The following is a 14,603-nucleotide window of genomic DNA, read 5'->3' as shown; positions in this document are numbered from 1 at the left end:
AATATTATAATCTTGATTCCAGAACAATGAAGGAATAGCTGGTTGATTGCAGCTGGCAACTGCACTATTGATAAAAATACCCATTAGAAAAGAGAGGAAGAAGGTGAAACCATGTGGCTGACAAATATTAAAGGTAAAAGTCTTTAGCTGTTCTGCAAAGGTTGGGAAAGTGACCTATGTCAGATTTATCAACCTGCCCTTACTATTACATAAGTCTTTCAGAAAACACCAGAAAAGAAAATAAGACAGGGAAATAAATTAAAAACAGGTCAAAGCACAAGAAGGGGTTGCAAAAGTCAGAGTATTATCTGGGTATCAGGAACCATACCAAAGTGAGATTTTGACTCACCAGGAACATCTGACTGAAAGAAAATTTAGATGTCTGGGGCTAAAAATTTGTTCTTTGCTCAAACAGCCTCAGACACCTGACTGGCAGTAATGGAGCTGTGGGCAGGCCATTCCTGAATTCACAGCATATTCTCTTCGGCCACCTGCACTTTCTGCAATGCAGGTCCAGGTCCCTCTTATCTAGAGATCCAGCTGCACTTTATCTCCATCATCTGCATCAATGCAGTGAGGAAGATACAGTCCCATGGATGATTTCAGTCAGCTCCAGTCACCAGAACCTCTTGCTCATCTTTCAAGCATCTCAATGCAGAGATTATCTGTGCAATCTCACTGCTTAACAGATGTTCTTGTAAGAGTGGTACCTACTAGCCAGGCACAGCCTGTATAGCCTGGGGACATTCCCACCCCATACAGAGGAGGCTGCATCCCCTTCTTTTTATTCCTTTAGGTGAGCATTGTACACACAAGCCTTATACACATGAGTTTTCTTCCACATGCTGATACAAGCATGAGTGTCCTGTACATTCTGTTGCACATCCTGTCCTCCAGCCCATGATGTGCTGCACACAGTCATGCTGTTGTTACCACCACCCATCTCCCAAAGGAACCTGCTCTGCAGCAGCACCACAAACCCAGTCTGGTGCACATCTGCAGGAGACATCCCACTCCCTGCTCCCATCAGCCTGAAAGGGACGGATTCTGGGAGACACAAAGAGGTTTTCCCAGGTCCAAGAGCAGGACAGATGTGAGAAGAAGCTGCAGTTCAGGAAGCCTTATGTTGCTTCCAGGACAGTGTCATCGATATGCAAGACGGCAACATGCCACTTTGAGATTTTGCTGGAAGCTCTCTCCTCCTCACCTGGCACCCTGCACTGAAACTCTGGGTTTGCCTTCATCACTGGGTATAAAGGCTGTGGAACCTTGTCACTCCATAGGGAAGAGAGGAATCAACCAAATGAGAACCTGCAGTATCAAAATGGTTCCTCCAGAGAACTACTGCAGAAAAGGCTGGGCTGAGGATCACCCCCACCCCCACAAACCCTGCAGGGCTGCACACAGCACTAAGCGTCTCGCGGAACACAGTGAGAGGCTGGAGAATGACAAGAGAAACAACACATTTGCATTCCCTGACAATGACAACCCTGAATTTCCCCTCTGTGTGCTCTCCCACTGGTCTCTGACCCAAACCTCCTGCTCCCCCAGCTCTGCAATGCCTCTCATCTGCCTACTCTCCTCACAGTTCCTCTGCAGCTCTGCTAAACATCTACCATTTTATCTACATTTTTCCTGTCATCCTGTTGCTCTTTATAGGCCTAAAAAGCTTTGTCTGAATTTTTCTTGAGTCACTGGCAAATGGGAAAAAATTTCTGTAAATAGGTAAGACCTGCCAAGCTCATTCTTTAGCAACATTGGTATAAAAGGCTGCAGGTGTGTGGAGATAAAAATACAGATCTCTACTTCCCTTGTACTCTAGTACACCTTTATGACACCCATCAATCCTCACCTTGTATGATATGTTACTCTGTGACTCCTATTTACTTCAGATTCACCCAAAATCCTGCAATTGCAACCCCACATGCTCAGCACTTTCAGTAACTCCGAAAGACTGAATCTGCTGTTCTATTATCTCCTGTTATGACATTCCCATTTGCACATTCCCCTACAGTCACGTCATTTTAACACATATACCAAAATCTCATTCTTTTATACTTTTGCTTTATTGTTCTCGCTGTCATGCTGAACATTGCCCCTCCAGCATCTATATCCCTATCACACATACATCCTTCTCTTTGTTCAAACCCTTCTCCTATTTGCAGAGGCAATTTAATGGAAGGATCGTGCAGAGGGTGGGGGAGGGAGGAAAAAGAAGGAAGGCAGGGAGGGAAAAGAGGGATTTGGCTATAACAAGACCATGTAATTAAGCTCCAGTAACTGGTACCCAGCCCGGATCCCTCATTTCAGTAATTAAAAGCAGTAATTCCTCCATTCCTAGATAACCTTTCTCATCTGATCTGTGAAAAGAAGCAGGGAGAGTGCATCCATTTACACAGCCAACACAGACACACCCTGGCAACACAAAGGACTCCAGCCTGCCAGAGTCTGTGTATCACTTAGCAAAAAGACAGCATTTTACATGCCAGGATATTTACCCTAATGCCTTTTGAACAAATAATTTACCAGTATTTAGGGGAAGGAAAAAAGAAGGGATAAAAAAACGCCCAAAAATAAGGCAAAAGGCACAGTGACAGCAACCTTTCCTCTGTCTGAGCCCTTTGTCTCTGTCTTTTCATGGAAGCACTGTCCATCAAAACAGCTTTTGAGCTGCACAGCAGCATCACCGCCAGGGATGCACAGAGAGCATGGTAGCTGGCGGGACCACAACAATCAGTGCGGGCTTGGCTGTCATGGCAGGCACAATGGAGAGCTGTGCAGAGGCACTGCCAGGGCAAAGCACGACTCGCCTCAGCACAGCCAGCCCCGGACATGACAACTGCTATTTCACAGCTACAATGGACAAACACACATTCTGCACAGCAGCCACAGCCTCCTTGCTCACTCACATCCATGACAGCCACAGCAAGCTCCAAAGCAATGCAGCCTCTGAAGAGACAAAGCAACCCTAAAATCCTTAAGCTTCACCAGCTAGCTGGCATCCCCCGCAAAAACAAACCGGCCACCGAGCGGCCTGAAAACCAGCAGCACAGCTGACACCCACCCCCGTAATTCGTCCATCTCACCTTTGTACAGATCCTTCGTCCCCCGCTCCCTGTCAGCGAACACACTCAGCTCCGGCAGTCCTGGGCGCTCAGATTCCAGAAGACTCCGTGTTCTCTCACCAGGATGCTGTGGGAAACACAGAGTCAATTTTTTTTTTCTGATTTTTTTTTCTTCACAGCTGCATCCTTGGCAATGCAGAGGGTCTGCGCAATCACATCTCCGATGCTGCTGCTGCTGCTGTGACGTTGCTGCGTGTGAAGGAGCAAGCATGCCCACAGCACTGCCACTTCAGCTCACAATCAGTCCCTGTGGAACCTTAGACAAGGCAGGGGATGGGAGGGAGCAGAAAAGGAGGGGATGATGGAGGATTGATTCTTACAGAAACAGGGAAATCAGGTAGGCAGCATTAAGAGAAATAAAAAGATCAAAGCCTGTGCCATAAAATAGAGCTGCAGCATCCTATTTTGTGATGAGACTGGATTTTGGATGTTCTGCGCTTGCAGGCTGCCTGATCTCTTCACCGTGTCTTTGCAAAGGAAAGCAAAAAGGACTGGAGTGTTCCTACTGTTGATAATGGCAGCTAGAACCCTTGGAGATAAAATGGCAGTCTGCAAAGCAATATATAGGAGAAGGAGGATGGGAAGACTGCAAGAAGTTTCCTGAAGCTTCTTTAAATTTCTCTAGTGTGCCATGCCCTAGACAGCTTCATCAACAGTATCTGTACAGCATCCCTGAAATGCAGCCACCTCCAGAGCAAGATGCAACTACCACCACTTCCCACAGTGCTGAACCCAGGTGGCAGGGGCAGGATGTCTGCAGTCCCTGCTCTCACAGGGGACCTCAAATCAAGATCTCACCAACTCTTAGCTGCAGTTTGTGATTAAAGTGCTGCGCATGACCTGGGTAAGATCCCAGCATCTCACAACCCACAGCAGATCTACCTGAAACAGGGGGTCTCCACCTGCAAAGCTCAGGCTATCTTGCTATCTTGAAGGATTTTTCCATATCTGCCTTTCCAGACACAGCTGGTGAGAAGGGGTGATGGAACTTGCTCCATAGGCAGAGTAGTGCAGTTCCTGACAGGACACAGTAGAGCTGTGCAAAGGAGAGTAGCTGTGCTTTTCTACCTGCTGGGGTGCAACTACACACCCCAGAAACTCAGCTGTGCTCTGGTTTGTGCTGTGCCAGGGCAGATATTCCTAGCACTGGAGCAGCATCCATCATGCAGTTTCTCCATAATGGATGGATCCATCATCCATCATGGAGAACTGCCCTTTCTCATCCAGCCCCATGCCTACAGCCCTGTGTAGAGCCAAGCACAGCCCAGAAATTGGAGCATCCACACTGGAAAAAGCAAAACCTGTGAGCCGCAACCTCCTAAACTGAGGTTCTGTGGGAAGTGAGCAGATCAAAGCAAGGCAGAGAAGAGGTAAAACAGTTACATGGATACAAAATTCTAAGAAATTAAGAACTGCAACATGGCTGAGTACTTTTTACTTTATGCCATGATGTACCCAAAGTGACAAACAAGTAACACAAATACAACACAGACAATACAATACTTCACAGAAGATTCTGCCTCTGGAGAGGTCAAATTTAAAAAGCTATGACAGAAAAGTTTTAGACTTACTACTGGAAGTGGCTGCCAATTATCTTAATCCAAGAACACTACAACCTTTTAAAATGTCTTTCCAAGTAACATTTAAATCTGATTTCTGTCAGAAAACCATGGGGCTGGGGGGTGGTTCCTACCAAGGGCTTCAGAGGCAGGAGTCCAGGACTCCCCCCAGCACAAAGAGACCATCCCACTGGGAAAAGAGAAAGAGCCTTGGACTGTACGCTGTGCAGACTGTTTGCAATGCACTGGAGCCAGCATCACAGACACAGCTCTGTTACTCACCTCCAAACCACAGTGAATGATCCCTTCACCAGTCCCAGAGGTCAGGATCCATGACCAGGTCCTTCCCAAGAAGTCAGTGTATCAGTCCTATCAGCAGCACTTCGTGCTCCCTTTGTGTCACTTTGTGCCTGCCTTTCCTGGCTTGCTGGGGACCCACTCCACCAGCTGATCCTGTTCAAGAGGTAGGGACAAGCCCCCAGGAGAATGCAAGAGTAAGGGACCTACCTCCATGCCTGGCCATTACAGCAAGCAGAAAGCCAGTCCTGGCAGGCTCTGCTCCAACCAAGCTGCTGTAAATGAGACCATTTACTGTGCTCCCATTAACGTGCAGCCACAGGACCCCTGTATGGCCAGTCCCATTGTACTGTCAGTGTTAATTAAGGCAGGCTCAAGCAGACATCTCCAGCCCCTTCAGCTGGAACAGTCAGGGAGCAACAGTGAGGAAAGAGATGGCGAGTTTCATCTGTGGAGCTCTGTGCAGAACAAGGAGCATTTGTTACCCAGGAGACTCGTTCCCACAGCAGAGAGGAGAATGGAAACTATTTCTGTGCCCTCCCCAGTCCTCCATAAGCATTGCCAATGCTGACGCCAGGAGGTATAAATGCTGGCAGGCTGAGTGCTTGCCTTCATCCCTGCCCCTGCCACAGGACACTGGCATTAACCATTCACTGACAGCAATTCCCCTCTGGTGTAGCAGACACACATACCAGAGCAGATGGAGCTGGGGGGTATTTTCTTTAAAATCAGACTGAGCAGTGAAGTAGACAAGTGGTTCCTGAAGAAACACTCCTATTTACATGTCTGTTCCCAACATAAGCATCTATACCCTCCTGCCCAAAATACATTCTGCATGTTGCCCAGATCTCAAACTCACATGGCCTCAACACTCTGCAGCGCACACCCCCCTGCTGCATCTCCCTCCCCAATCTGCTTCACTCAGCAACAGCACTAGGAACTGACGGCCTGTCCCACAGCTTTGCAGGCAGCAGGAGATCTCAGGTGCTAATTAATAAGGAAGAACAAAGTTCTTTCTTGCAGACTGTCTTCTCAGAGATGACTTCTATTTGATCACAGAGATGAGTCAGTGTAAGAAGGGGAGCATAGCTGACTCTACAGTGTCATGCAAGGAGGGAGCAGGGTTTCTGCAGGCTGGTGACTGTATTCCTTGGAGAAGGAAGGCGAGAGAGATGGAGGTGTCAAGACATGCCTGCCCCCATAGTAACAGGGGTTCCCATCTTGCTTCCTCTGGTCAGGTTCTTCCCACAGACTCCAGCACTCTGTGGTGTAGGTAGATTGGCAGGAGAAAATTCCTAATTAAGCAATATCAGTCTCACTATCACTATCCACAAGCACCCCAGGTGTTGGGCAGGATTTTAGCAATCTTGCCTCCTTACCCTGAATGCACAACACAATCTGCCATCTGTGAATTCCAGTAAAGAGGCACATCCTCCTCCCAGTCCTGGGCTGCAGCAAAGCCTACCACTTTGGGGGAGCTGCAGGTATTGCACTCACACTGGACATAAGCAGTACATGTACCTGGAGATCTTGTTGACAACAGCTAAGTCACAAATAGATCAACTGGGTGTTAGAAAGCCCAATACATTTTGGTCTTGGACTTGGACTTCTTCCTTCATATACTGCGGAGGAATTGGCTGCTAAGGTCAGCACATGCCCACATACAAGAAGAACCCATTCCAGTTTTGCCACAATTGTGCAGTAAAATCACCCACCAGCTAACCCAGCCTCACATCTATTTGCTGCAAAGCTGCTCCAGTGATGCATGAACTGGAAACAGCTCAGCCCCAGATTCTGTCTGGGCTGTAGCTCTGACATCAAGCACTATGCTAGGACAGGTCTTTAATCATCTCTCACCATCAGGTGTGGGGCACAATTTGCCCACCCTTAAAACTGCCAGGCAGCCCCAGCTGCTTCCTCCAGCTTACAGCTGTACCCCAGCAAAGGGAGCTGTCTGCCACTCTTTCCTAAAGGGTGGGCATTTTGACCAATCCTCAGTTCCTTCAGTGTGTCTATGCCTCTCAAGCAAACAGAAGGTGGTACAAGCAACAGCAAGCTCTCCATCAACAGAAGACCTGTGCCCTGCTATCTGCAGGTCCATCAACAGGAACATGCCTAGGATATACATTCTGGCCACGTGTGTAGCATGGCCACAGGGACATCTTCACCCTTTCCCATGTGCTGGACTACTCAGGAGAAAGGTGAATGCACCTCAGTGTCTTTCCACCCTGTTTACCCATTGTCTCTGGCAAAATCTAAATCCCATGGCAACCCCACTCAGCACCAACACCATCCAGGCTATTTGGGAAATGCCAGAGGAAGGGATGCTGTGGACAGAGTTGAACTAAAAGCACTGGTCTGCTCAACTGGAGCAAGGGGGAACCAGAAAAAAGGAGCCAACAGGAAAGCAGATGATGAAACTTCACATTAATTCTCATAAAGTAAAACTAAAATAATTCCCCATTCCTTCAAGTCCTGCGCTTCATGGCCAAACAACATCTCTCTGACACAGAGATTGTTACCAACATACACTTGGCATCTCTTTGGTGGGAACAGATACAGGAGCTTTTGAACAAGGAGTCAAAAATCCAAGCAGACTGACGAAAACATATGTTAGCACAGTGGAAATGCTTGCCCTTAGCCCTCACACTTCCCTGAGGGATCACCAACCAATCCACACTGAGACTGCTTTCCAAGAGGAACTGAGGACAGAGGCACAGGAGTCTGTGAGGTTTTGCCAGTCAAAAACATCTCAACATCCAGATTCACTAGCCCATCATGATGACCCTATCTCCCAGTGAGCCCTGCCCAATGCCCACAAAAACAGTGCTGATTTCTTCAGGGCTAGCAACCCAAGGCAGGAGCCATGGCTCCAAATGAGGAAATGGCTTCACAGGAGGAAATTGTTGCTGTTTTTTAAGAAAAGTTGGACATCTCTTGTTGCTTGCTGTCTTCTAAAGAATTAATTCTCCAAGTTCGGTCCTTTGATGTTTGAGAACATTCTCTGAATTTCCAGCTTATCTTTATCCATGCACAGCTCACCCCCATTCACTCATGTTCCAAAAATGCACTTTAACGTCAGCATTTATCCAGCCTGTGTTTAAAGTCATATAATTTGAGTTCTCTAATCACTTCACATTAGGTAGGCTTTCCATTTCTTTGATCATACCCATTTCCTTCTCTGGACCTGACCCAGTTTGCACAAAGCCTTCAGAGAATGACTGGAAATGTTCAGTCTTCCAAACAAGGTTTCCCATGCCTTAATATGCTAAAATTTCATCATCTCTGCTAGAAATGTTTTCTCCAATGTGTCAAATTGGATGATATGTATTTTTTCCGTGGCTATATCATGTTAAATGTTCACAGTCACCTTGCACATGACTCTGAGACCCTGAGTTTCCCCCCACTGTCATTTTCCCCCATAGAGCTTCCAGACAGAGGTGAACTTTTTGCTCATTTCTGAGGCACACAGCCATGTAATTTTGAACTATCCAGTTCCCATTTGTACTGTTCTTCAAGGAATAATCCCAGCTCTTCCTGCTGAATAACACCGAACAGCTTCTGATGATGCTTCCTTAGCTTCGCGTCTTTAGGAAATATCACTATTGAAGTCTTACTTTTTGGTGTACAGAGCATTATTTCATGTCTTGAACAGCTTCCATTTTGAGGCTAATCTCCACTAACAACTTCCCTTCAGAGCAGCAGTTCCTCTTTCAACATTCCTGTTATCTTCCTCTAGTCTGCTTACTGCATCTTAGCTCTCAAGGGGTACTATGAATGGAAGAATTACACACAGATTAAAGGGAGACAGGAAAAGCACTTGAGAGATCCATTTCAGATTATTAAACAAACAAAACACTAGCAAATGTCCCAGAACAAATAGACAGGATAGGGTACTTTGTGTCCTGCTCCCACTCTTTGCAGACCATCTGCAACCACTTCTAGAAAAATCATACTGGGCAAGGTGGCTCCTCCATCCCAATCACCATCTGAATTCCTAACTTCCAGCATTGAGGTCAAATCTTCTTAGTGCTGGCAACTGATGCTTCACTGCCCAGGAACAGAGGCCCTCACAAGCTCCATAAAAAGTCACAACTCCCAGATAGGGCTAGTGCTGGCACAGCTCTGCACAGGGCTGGGCTCAGTTCCACATACCTCCACACTACTGAGGCATCTATGGGAAAACAAAACCCTGCCCACAACCAGCTGCCTGTCTCCAGTTCTTTTGAGCTCAGGATTCTTGTATGTTTGTACCCCAAAGGAAGCTGGGGTAACAGGGAGATGTGAATCCTTTGGAATTCTGTGTGAAAGGGAGAAATGACCCTACAACCCAACTTTTGGCACACATCTTCTATTCCTAATACATAGTACTGACAAAGCAAGAGCACAAAAACGTATCTGAATGTTTCTAGACATGGGAATCAGAACACAAACAGCAAAGCAGCTCCTGGATCATGTCTGAAGGCTCAGCTTCAGTCTGATAAACCAGACTCATAAAGCTGCACAAAAAAATCTTTAATTAAAGCAAAGCCTGGACATAAACTGAGGTTTCGGGATGTTTTAAGTAGGAGCTCAGCTCTAAGATCAAAGCTGTTTCTTCAAGCACTCACTCAGATATTGATGCTACATTTACTGGGAATATAAACTCTCACCAGTCAAAACCATGGCAAAAGAAGCAAAAAGGGTATTATTAAAAAAAAACAAAAACAAACCCAAAAAATCAAACAAACAAAACAACCCAAAAAACAAAAGCTTTTTAATCTGGCAAACAATCACTCTGAATCACTCTGAGCACCCATGGTAACAGTGGATATAAAGGTGTTAGTGGCTTCACTCCTGTTAAAATTAGTCTTCAAAGCAGGATCAATGCTGCCCCCAAAGCATCATCTACATAAATAACTAGTTTCACAGTAACTTAATAGTTCCCCACTGCCATCAGGAAAGCCTTAAGTTGTCACATAACATAATACACTGGAGCTGGTGAACCTGGCACCCACAGCACCGCTGCATTCTGACCTCAAATAAAAATTATGTACTTCCAGCTAAGCAGATGAAAAGCTGCAAGACTGAGCTGAATCCACAGCCCTGAAATGGTTCACTGTGCACAGGGTATGCATTGCTAAAGGATGGTGACTGCTTATGGTTCCCATGATGTGCAGCAAAGTGATGTTCCCTTCCCACTCCAGGGGCATGGCGGGGCTGACTCAAAGTGAGGGTGACTGCACTGCACAGGAGGCTCATCTTACAGCAACTGCAATGGAAGGGATGAAGCAGAGAAAAGGCAAGCAGAGGAGAAGAAAAACATCACTGTTGGACGAACAAGAGGCCACATCCAAGAATGGAAAAAACCATCCTTCCCTCTTGCTCAAAGCCTGAGTCATAAACATTTCAGTTTTCCAAGGCAACAGTAGTATGAAAGCTGTTTTGGGTTTCCCTGTCCAGGGCAGGGAGGTTGAAACTAAGTGATCTTTTTAAGGTCCCTTCCAACCAAAACCATTCTATGATCATATGATTCACACAGAAAACCTTCATTAACATCACTCTGCACATGCCAGAGTCCTTCCCTGACATCCCTGTTCTGAGTAACAGCAATAGTGAAACAGACACATTGTGAACTTGCCACTAAGAACAGAAAATCCCCAACAGACTTCCCAGCTCTCAAATATTCCTGCTCCACTTTGCAATGAAGCCCAGGGAGTACATAACCACTGGGTGATTTATTAGAGACACATGGTATCAGTTGTGGTTGTTTATACTGGTTTTCCCTCTAAGTTTCTCCAGTTACCACTCAAATTGGACATACAGTGCTGCTCTGCACTGTTACCTGCCACAGTTTTAGTGGCAAATAGAGCAGTGTCTTGGCAGCTGCAAAGAACTCTGTGATTAAAAGACACTTGAAGATTCACTCCATCCCCACCTATCAGCAGCAACAGAACAGCACAATATTGGCAGGCATAGGGCTCCAGTGCTATACAATTGATTGCCTGGGCTCCTGAGCACCCACATCCCAGCAGGCACCTAAAAAAGCTGTGAAGGGGAGAGGGAACAGGATCACTGAAAACTTCTCAGGACCCTGTCTGCCATTTGTACATTAACCTGCTGGTTCTCAGATGGAGCAGTTGTCTCTTCACCTGTGTTGTCTACAGTACTGTTAGCTGAAGGGATAAGGTCTATACACAAACAGCAAATTGACATAAATTATAGCCATTACCATAACACTTCACACAGCACAGACTGCACATCCCCACCCTTAATCATTGTGCATGACTTGCTCATTCAGAAGGGATCTGTGGTAACTGCAGATCACAGACAGAGCTTGAGCAAGAGTGGCATTTTGCTTTGAAGCAGGCAAACAATATGCAGGGCTGTATGAATAGGCATGTCTTGGATGTGCAAGACTTGGAGTCATCCTTCCCCTCTGCCCACACTGGCACACAGCTCATGGACATATCCTAAATGGACAAACTGCTGAGAGCTTGAAGACAACATGGAAAAAAGGACAGAAAGGAGTAAAATGCAAAGCAAGCGGGTTAGTTCTCTGGGGAAAACCAGGGGTTTAAAGCAGTTGCAAAATGTATAAAAGGCTGCTGCCAAGAGCAAGAAGACAAGCTGCTCTTCACATACTCAACAACAAGAAGATGATTCCTGAGAGCCATACAGGGAAGTTGAGGTTAGACATCAGGTATACAGATAAAACTAACCATTCACTAGTCCCTCAAAAAATCAGAACAGTCAGGAAGTAAATTGATTTTCTTAAAATATTCCATGGTCTTGTGTATCTCAGAAGTTCTTTGCTACACTTATTTAGAGGTATGCACACATGTTCATCTTCACAGCCCTTACTGTTAAAAACAACGTTACTGCAAAACAAATGCCCATTTACAATCTTGGTCAATTCACGGCATCAGGAAATATAGATAAAAGGAAGAGATTGAATTGCTAAAATGCAGGATGTAGCAGGTAATGTCCTGATTAATGGGAGCTTCCAGACATTAAATAAAGAAACCCAAGGAATGGCATAGCCCAAGTCCACTGTGCCTGCTCAGGGAGACATGATTATTACATGGCTTTTGGAGGTCTTACTGTCATGTGACTTCTGTTTGACTCAGAGAAACAGGAAGCATCTAATGCAGGATTAAAAGCTGAGAGCAATTAATTCTGTGAGGCAGAATACTGGGAGAAACACAAACATGCTCCTGGAAAGACACAGCAAACGCACAGGTACAGCTGAGAGTAGAACAGCATCCTGTGCCAGCTCATTTGACTGCTAATCCACCTGGCTGTTAAAAACATACTCCAGATGTATCTTTGTCCTAAGCAGAATATGCTCCATGTGAGCTTTCAGCCAATAGATTCACCCCTTTTCATCCACCACAGTGAAGAGACCTTTTCCTTAAGAATTCAGTCTTGTTGGAGACTATTCTTGGTCACAGCTGAGAACCCTTCTAAATTTCTCTCTGGTTATTATTAACATCTTCCCATCTACCAGGGCAAGCTGTCATGGATCATCAATCAGCTGTATTCAAGGTTTCCATGTCAGGTCAGCCCATGATTAAACAGCCTTGTGGCTGTATGTGCTTATCGGTGTACATTTAATTAACACAAAGAGTCTTAACTTGCAGCTCCCAGCTGCTGTGCAAATTGTGCAAGGTCTACCTGCTCCAAAAGTCACGTTCAAACAACAGGCAGCCATACATATGCAGACAGGCACACAGAGCCAGAAATGGGAAATTTGTTGGCTCTGGGCAATGATTTTGTTCAGGTTGGAGAAAGACCCCTAGTGAAGGAAATGCTATAGGGACAAAGGAGATCTGTGTGTAAGAGGAAAACCTGTCCTGTTCTTTAAAATAGAAGATAAAAACTGGCAGAAGCAAAGCCCAGGCAACAGGGGCGAAGCAGGCCACAAAGGCAAAGCAGGTCAGAGGAGATGGCTGACAAACGTGACAAACTTGGATTGCGTTGGCAGACTGAAACAGGGCTCAGCCTCCTGTTTCAGATGAAAGAGCTGGGGCAGACCACTCTACACATTCCCCGTGGAATCATGGCACCTCAGGAATTCCTGGCATCCCTGGTGTGTGGCTCTGGCACCTCAGAGACTACCAGAGAATAGTCTAGAAGGCTATTCTAGATAGAAGGGCCATTAGAAGAATATCAAGAAACATCCAGCAAAGAGGTGCTTAAGGACAGCAAATAAGATGTCCCCACACACTCCAGACACATTCCAGTCAGAGGAACAAGAGCATTCCAGGGTGGAAAGAGCCCTAAAAGAGCCCTCAGGAGCTCTGAGGCCTAGTAGTAAGCAGCCACCATGGTGACTCAGAGAGCTCTTTGTTGGCTGGACACGGGAGAGCAGCAGGAAGGAACAGAGTAACTGAGGAGCAGGAAGGACTGACTGCCCAGAGCACGTTCCTGGAGAAACAGAAACATGCTTTAAGTCAAGCTGTAACCACCCAGCCCTTCCTCTACAAAGCCAGAAACTGGAACTGACGTATTTGCGGATGCAAACATGGAGGGCAAGGAGCTATAAAGGGGGACTAATGTTGTCATCCTGATTTCCTGCGTCTGAAAGAGATCATCTCTGTCTATGATACTGCTGCTGTCAACTCAGAGCAAACAGGTGAGCCCCAGCTTTGCCCCTGTGCTTGCACACAGAAGACATCTCACCTCTTTCTCTTCTCCTGTGCGTGAGGCTTCATGCATTAAGCTGTGTAATCAAGCAAAGGGTGCTCTACTCCCACAGGGGGTTCAATATCCCATACGAGACCAGGCCAAAGTGGAGCCACATGATCCATCTGCAAGAGGCATTAGCTCTTTCTTCAGGGCTTTTTTGAGTGTGAACCCCTCAAGAAGCCTTTCTGTGAGCTCTGGGCTTTACACACTGAGCACGAGGACTAGAGGTCTGTTACCTTCCAGTGAGGTCTCCTGCTTTCCAGCACAGCATGATGCTGCTGCAGCATGACAGTAGCTGAATTGCATAACCAGCATAGAACCTGACCAACAACAAGCAAAACTGAGCCTGAGGAGAACAAACCACAGCTCCAGCTTCACAATGGGATGGTGCTTCCTGCAATGGCTGCACAGCTCAAGAAACATGGCTCCCCAGATATCTCTGCTATGTGGACCAGCTCTCAGTTATAGACACCAACTACACCAGGAAATGGGGTGAATTTTGGGATAACATTCGTGTTTATATAGGTGCCAAGAACATCCAGAGCTACAGCCACAATACAGCACACAGATTTAATATCCCTTCCACAGTTATACTAATCTCCAGCTACCAGTCCTCAGGATAAATCTAACCCAGAACCAGAGTGCCTCCATATCCCATTCTACAGCCCAAGATTTCCTAATGAGGCAGCAAGCTCTGGCCACCAGCAGGGACCTGGCAGCAGGCTAAATTAAAGCTCCTGTACCTCTCATTAGACCCAGCGATAATACTCAGAACACACAGGGAAAGCCCAGTGGCAAATAACTTAATTAGAAGTGAAAGTCTCACACCTTCTTGGTGACCAGTACATCTGCTGAAGCTGAGGTCACAGTCTTTGTAGTCAGCACAAGACAGAAAATACAGAAAGTTGTTCTGGACCCCCTCCTGCTGCCCCCCACCAAGGGTCCAATGATG

The 14,603-nt window shown here is 46.3% G+C and overlaps 1 protein-coding gene across 8 annotated transcripts in view; it reads right to left on the bottom strand.

Moving 5' to 3' along the window:
* RUSC2 (RUN and SH3 domain containing 2) overlaps positions 1-14,603 on the bottom strand; it is a 57,187-nt gene that overhangs the window by 32,732 nt on the left and 9,852 nt on the right. For 6 of the 8 annotated variants that reach the window (XM_021554675.3, XM_021554677.4, XM_085566077.1 and 3 more), the window contains one exon: positions 3,087-3,192. The gene's annotated coding sequence lies outside the window, so the exon portion shown is untranslated. The other 2 variants (XM_021554679.4, XM_021554678.3) reach the window with 2 other exon arrangements.

Source organism: Lonchura striata, chromosome Z, assembly GCF_050655825.1.
Source record: "Lonchura striata isolate lonStrDom1 chromosome Z, ASM5065582v1, whole genome shotgun sequence".
NCBI classification, from domain to species: Eukaryota; Metazoa; Chordata; class Aves; order Passeriformes; family Estrildidae; genus Lonchura; species Lonchura striata.
The sequence above is the reverse complement of the archived record's forward strand: the minus strand, read 5'-3'. Positions and strand labels throughout refer to the sequence as shown.